The 6,642-nt window shown below is 52.5% G+C and overlaps 1 long non-coding RNA gene across 1 annotated transcript; it reads right to left on the bottom strand.

Annotated features, from left to right (window-relative positions):
• Window positions 1-645: 645 nt before the first annotated feature.
• LOC129533192 (uncharacterized) lies at window positions 646-6,176 on the bottom strand. Its single transcript, XR_008679271.2, has 3 exons — window positions 6,073-6,176; window positions 4,555-4,745; window positions 646-818 (listed from the first exon to the last, which is right to left on the bottom strand). It is a non-coding gene; the product is annotated as an uncharacterized lncRNA (long non-coding RNA).
• Window positions 6,177-6,642: the final 466 nt, after the last annotated feature.

Consider the following 6,642-nt stretch of genomic DNA (forward strand, 5'->3'; position numbering starts at 1 on the left):
AGACGAGGCCGGGGTGGGAACAGTGTTCTTAAAACCCTGAACTTTGGACTGTGCCCACAATTGTTCCTTGTTAGCTGTGCCTGTGTCCCTTTATAACGAACAGGGTGGGTGTCCTCAGGATGGGGGGAGGGGAGCTGGTGCAGTAATGGGGGCAGGGACTCCCAGTGGAGGACAGAATGGCGGCTGGCTAAGGACGAAAGGAAGGGGCCCCGCCCAGGCCCGTGGGAGGCAAGGGAGGTCAGAATGCCAGCTGAGCCCTGAGAAGTTCTCCACAGCTTAACAGTTGCCAGTGACCTGCTGGTCCCCCGGGGCTGCTCACGAGCTGCCTGCTCTGGTGCCATGAGGCTGAGCCCATCCAGACCTCTCAGGGCAGGTGTTCCCAGCAGTGGGACAACTCATCATGACTGACCGGATGAGTTGTCCCACCAGACTCATGAGTGAGGAGGGAATAGGGGTGCGCCCGCTGTGCATTGGCAATCTCCCTGGCCTGGGCGGGCGGCAGGGGGACAGGCCACCCCAAACACTCATTCCAAAGATGGTGGACTTAGCTCTGGGGAGAATTACTACAGCAGGGACCTCAAAGAGAGAGGGAAAGAATCCTCACCTAAGACGAATGTGCCGGTTGATTTTATGTATCAACTTGGCCAGGCTCCAGTCACATTTATTCAATCAAACGCTAACCCAGGTGTTGCTGTGACGGTGTTTTGTAGCTGTGGGTGACATCTACCATCAGTTGACTTTAAGAGAAGGGATTTCCCTTGGTGTGGGTGAGCCTCGGCCGGGCAGTTGAAGGCCTTCAGAGCAAAACTGAGGTTTCTCTGAAAAAGAAAAGAATTCTGCCAATCATGCAGCATCAGCCCCTGCCCTGGAGTTTCCAGCTTGTAGGCCCCCCACCTGCAGATTTCAGACTTGCCGAGTCAGACCCCACAATTGTGTGAGCCAATTCTTTGAAATTAGTCTGTTTTCAGGCCAGGCGTGGTGGCTCACGCCTGTAATCCCAGCACTTTGGAAGGCCGAGGAGGGCGGATCACAAGGTCAGGAGATCGAGACCATCCTGGCTAACATGGTGAAACTCCCTCTCCACTAAAAATACAAAAAATTAGCTGGGCTTGGTGGTGGGCGCCTGTAGTCCTAGCTACTTGGGAGGCTGAGGCAGAAGAATGGCATGAACCCGGGAGGCGGAGCTTGCAGTGAGCCGAGATCGTGCCACTGCACTCAAGCCTGGGCGACAGAGCAAGACTCCGTCTCAAAAAAAAAAAAAAAAAAATTAGGTGGGCGTGGTGAGGTGTGTTTGTCGTCCTAGCTACTCGGGAGGCTGAGAGGTGGGAGGATCACTTGAGCCCAGGAGGGGCAGGCTGCAGTGAGCCATGAATGTGCTACTGCCCTCCAGCCTAGGTGACAGAGTGAGACCCTCCTCAAGAAAAAGGAAAGACTAACCAGGCCTTAGCTAGACGAAGGGGAAGGCAGCAGGCAGAGAGAACATCATGTGGGGAGGCCTTAAGGTGAGAAGGAGCCCTGTTGTTTTGCCACCAGCTCACTTGTCTGAGTTTCTCCTCCAATCAGGGGCTCATGGAGGGGAACCTGTGTCTTGTTCATCCTTGTCTGCTGTGCCCAGCACCCAACTGGGGGCTCATATATCTTGGGGGAACATATATCTTGCTCATCTCTCTGTCTGCTATGTCCAGCACCTGGCTGCGGGCTCGTGGAGGGGACACATGTCTTGCTCATCTCTGTGTCTGCTGTGCCCAGCACAGTCACCCTGTGACCTAGGGCTCATCACAGGTGAGTTTTCTTATCTGAAAAGCAGAGAGAGTGGGAGCAAGTAAGGAAGGGAAGGTAGTCCTGGAAGGTCAAGGTAGGGAGTGCAGATTATTTTCTAAGTTCAGGAGGAAGCTACAAGGCAAAGACAGGAGTGGATTACCATTCTACAACATCAGGCTGCTGGGAAGTGGGGTGGAAGCCAGGAGAGCAGATAAGATGCAGGTGCAGTGTTCCAGGTGGGAGGGGAGGGTGGCCTGGGCCAGACTGCCAGTGACAGGAATGAACAGAAGTGGGTGAATTAGAGACACAACTGTTGGGGTTTGCAGATGAGAAAGAGGGCAATGGATGATGACACCCATGTTTCTGGTCTAAGAAACTAAAGCATAGTGGCACATTGACAGACGAGGAGGATGTTGGAGGATAGGTGTCAGAGGATAACTCCAAATGGGATGTGAAAGGCTAAATGCATTTCTGCCTGGGTCTACCAGACATCCTCGGGCTACTGATCACTGGACTAGGATCAGGAACAACTAACCTATCTCTTTGCTCTGCCTTACCTAATTTCTGGCCTCTATGAGGAGATTACCTCATAGCCCAAAATAACTGCTGGAGCACCAACCATAATATCTTCATCCCAGGTGGAATGCAGGAGGAAGAAGAAATGGGTAAAAAGAGCTTTCATCAGCTGTGTCCTCTTTGGATTGAGCTTTCCACAAGGCACCCTCATCAATTTCTCCCATGTCTCATTGATTAGAACACAGTCACATGCCACATCTGGCTGCAAGGGAGACTGGGAAATATAGTCTTTGGCCAGACACATTTCTGGCCAGAATAAAATCAAGGTTTCATTGGAAGGGAAGGAGGGAGAAACAGATAGTGGGGAGGCAATAATCTCTGGTACACTGTCTCTTATTGTTCTCTTAGTTCTCCACTTAACCGTCTCCCACACCCCTCTGTGTTGTACACAACAAAATTCAGACTCCTTGATATGACCTTCAAGCCCTTCGCTCTCTGACTGCTACTGCCCCAGCCGACATCCCCCAGGCTTCTCTCTCCTTTGTCCTTGTATTTAGCCCCAGACATGATTCCCCCTGGGTGAAAGCCACGTAGGGTCACTCCATGTCTCCTGTGCCAAGGTGTTCAGAAGGAATAGTTACTGCGGTGCTTTCTAGAGCTGTGCGTGATCCTGGGAATTACTAGTGACATTTAAAAAGCGGTTTTGTTCATTGCTGTGCAGTTGCCACCACCATCCCTGCAAGGGCCTCCTCCTGCAGAATGAGGCAGCTCCGAGACATTGGCGTGGATGGTGCTAAGCCATGATCCCTTGCAGGAGGAGCTGCTGGCTGCACGGTCCCAGGTGAGAGATGGAAGTTAGTACAAGTTGGTGGCAGATAGCTCTAGGAAGCAAACGAAAAGGAATGTTTTGAGGTGTTTTATTTTGTTTTGTTTTTATTTATTTTGAGACAGCATCTCACTGTGTCACCCAGGCTGGGTATGGTGTTGCAGTCATGGCTCACTGCAGCCTCCACCTCCTGGGCTCAAGCAATTCCCCCAACTCAGCCTCCTAAGTAACTGGGACCACAGGTGCCTGCCACCATGTCCAACTAATTTTTTGATTTTTTTTTTTTTTTGTAGAAATGGGGTCTCACTTTGTTGCTCAGGCTGCTCTTGAACTCTTGGGCTCAAGTGATCCTCTAGCCTCAGCCTCCCAAAATGCTGGGATTACAGGTGTTAGCCACCACACCTGGCTAAAAAGGCATGTTTTGAAGATTGATATAGCCAAGGCAGGCAACAGGAATGGGGAGGTCAGTCACAGGCAGAGATCCCTGGGAAGCCACCTGGGGCTTTTCTTGGCTGTCATCAGGTCCTCATCCCTGTTTCGTGGGTGAGGATGATGCAGTCCAGAAAGGAACAGAGGGAGGGGACTGACGACCAAGTACCCCTGTCTACCAGACACTGTGGGCAGAAACTTCTAGGCCCATGGAGCTCTAGGAGGTCAGGCGATTATTCCATTTTATGAATGGAGAAACTGAGGCTCAGAAAAATTAAACCTGTGTGAGGCCAGGAGGCTGACTCCTTTATTTTTTTTCCAACACTTCGTTTCATATTATCTTATTGCCTCTTGCTTTCGTCCACGTGTCCTTCCTTTCTCTCTCCCCACTCCCTACCATCTCTCTCTCTCTCTTTCTTTTTAGGTATAATTACATGGTGTAAAATGCAGTCGCATCAAATGCGTTCACTCTTGCTACCAACCACTCCAATCAAGACATAGAAATTCCCACGCCCAGAATGCTCCCTCACACCCCTTCGCAGCCGACCCCTCCAAAAGGCAACTCCTGTTCAGATTCCTAACACCATAGATTTGTTTTCGGCCGTTTCTGGGTTTTTGTTGTTGTTGCTGTTGTTTGTTTGTTTTGAGACAGAGTCTCACTCTGTTGCCCCCAGAGTGCTGGGATTACAGGTGTGAGCCAGTGTGCCTGGCCTGTTTCTGAACATATGTGTGGATTCAGGCTGGCTCTTTTTTTTTTTTTTTTTTTGGCTTTAATTACAAAATGGGTGGGGAATAGAGGCGCATAGAGGTGGTGGGCTAGGTGGGTCTCCCTGCTATGGGATAGCATTTCTGTGCTGTGTGTCCTGTCCTCATCGCACCCTCACTCACCAGCCCTGCCTCCTACCTCTGTGCAGTTCACTGACCCACTTTCTCTCTGCAAAGCCTTCCCTGGCCCACAGGCTGTGCACTTCCTCCCCTGGAACTTTCCTTCATAGCCTTCGGCAAGATCGTGATGAACTCACCGGTCATGTGGTTATGTCTTCAACACCTGCGTCCCCCACCGGAGGCCAGCTCCCAGGGTGCATTCTGGTGTGTGGCGTTCACTTCATATTCCCAGGTGTCGCTTGCCCCAGCACGCCTGTGTGCTCAGTAACGATGTGTTAAGCACAGGATTTTGGGAGAAGTGTATATGGATGTCTGAACAAGGGTTGTGCTTGTGGAAGAGAGGAAAAGGGGGTGTGGTAAGGGGTGTGAGCCAAGGGACACACAGGAACAAGGAGTGGCCACATGCAGCTGGCCTGGGAGGGGCAAGGGCTGAGACCCAGGTTGGGGAGATGGAGATGGCACATGGTGCCAGCCACTCGCTCTGCCTGCATGTGCCCTCTCTATCCTGTGTAGGCATCTTGGGAGGAAGGGACCTCCATCATCTCCTCTTAGAGTAAACGTAGAGAGGTGTTTCAGTCTGTTCAGGCTATTAACAAAAGACTACAGACTCAGACAACAGAAGTTGATTTCTCAGAATTCTGGATGCTGGAAGTCCAAAATCAAGGTGCTGGCAGTTTTGGTGTCTACTGAGGACCCGCGTCCTGGTTCACAGAGGTGCCTTCTTGCTGGGTCCTCCTTATCCAGGAGAAGGAGCCAGGGAGCTCTTTGGTGTCTGTTTTTTTTTTTTTTTCCTTTTTCTTTTTCTTTTTTTTTTTTTTTTTGAGACAGAGTCTCGCTCTGTCGCCCAGGCTGGAGTGCAGTGGCGCGATCCCAGCTCACTGCAACCTCTGCTTCCCCGGTTCAAGCAATTCTCCTGCCTCAGCCTCCCGAGTAGCTGGGACTACAGGCACCCACCACCAAACGTGGCTAATTTTTGTATTTTTTAGTAGAGACCGGGTTTCACCATTTTGGCCAGGATGGTCTCCATCTCTTGACCTTGTGATTCGCCCACCTCAGCATCCCAAAGTGCTGGGATTACAGATGTGGGCCACCGCGCCCGGCCTGGTGTCTGTTTTATGAGGTCACCAATCCCATTCACAAGGGTCCCCTCTCACGAGCACATCACCTCCCAAAGGCCCCACCCCCTAACACCATCATCTTGGGAGTTAGGATTCCAACATAAGAATTTTGGGGGACACAGACATTCAGACCATAGCAAGAGGTGAGGTAGCCTCCCCCCGCCCACACAAGGCGAGCTTCCTCGGTATTTTTCAGTTGAAGCAGTCACAAGCCCGCCTGGTCAAGAGGCAGGGACCCAGAACCCACACCTCATGGCGAAAAGTACGGAGGATTTCAGGGCCATCCTTTAAAACCACTGTAGCACATCAGAGCAATGAAAAAATAGCTAACATTCATTCAGTGCTTACTCAGAGCCAGGTGCTGTGGATAACTTGATGCAAAAGATACATTTATAGTTAACATGTACATAAATGAACGGAAAAGCGAGACCATGCACATCAATGTTTCAGGAGCTGTGCCTGTTCCACTAGACAGACTGGTCACAGGCCATCACAGTTTAGGAGCCCACTTCACCCCTGCACCCACCCTCCCCGTACCTGGCCCAGCCCCCAAAGCTGGTCAGCTGCTGGCCACTTCCACCCGCATCAGGCCTCCAGGCTGCTCCATTCCAGATGTGCCTTGAGGGCTGCGCAGCTCCTCCTGCCCGCCTCCTCCTGCCCGCCTCCTCCTGCCCGCCTCCTCCTGCCCGCCTCCTCGCTGCCCGCCTCCTCGCTGCCCGCCTCCTCCTGCCCGCCTCCTCGCTGCCCGCCTCCTCCTGCCCGTCTCCTCGCTGGCTGCCAGGCGGAGGCCCCCAGCTCAGCTGCAGGAAGCCTGTGAAGGCAGTCAGTGCGTTTCTGCAGCAAGAAATGGGGCCAGTGCAGAAATGTGAGCGTCAGCCCACCCTCAGCGCCCTAAGGTGGGAGACAAGGGGCATACGATGATGGTCCAGGCTGCATGGTGACAGTGGATAACCACTGCCCTGGGGGACAGAGCCGCCTTTGTCCTCCGCCTGCCGGCCCTGGTGACACGGTGTTCCTTCAGTGGCGGGAGGCCAGGGCTGCAGGCTAGAGGGAAACAGTTTCCCTGTTCTGTTGGGGTTGGGTGGGTGAAAGAATGGGAGAGCAGGA

The sequence above is a fragment of the Gorilla gorilla genome, chromosome 3 (genome assembly GCF_029281585.2).
Source record: "Gorilla gorilla gorilla isolate KB3781 chromosome 3, NHGRI_mGorGor1-v2.1_pri, whole genome shotgun sequence".
NCBI lineage: Eukaryota > Metazoa > Chordata > Mammalia > Primates > Hominidae > Gorilla > Gorilla gorilla.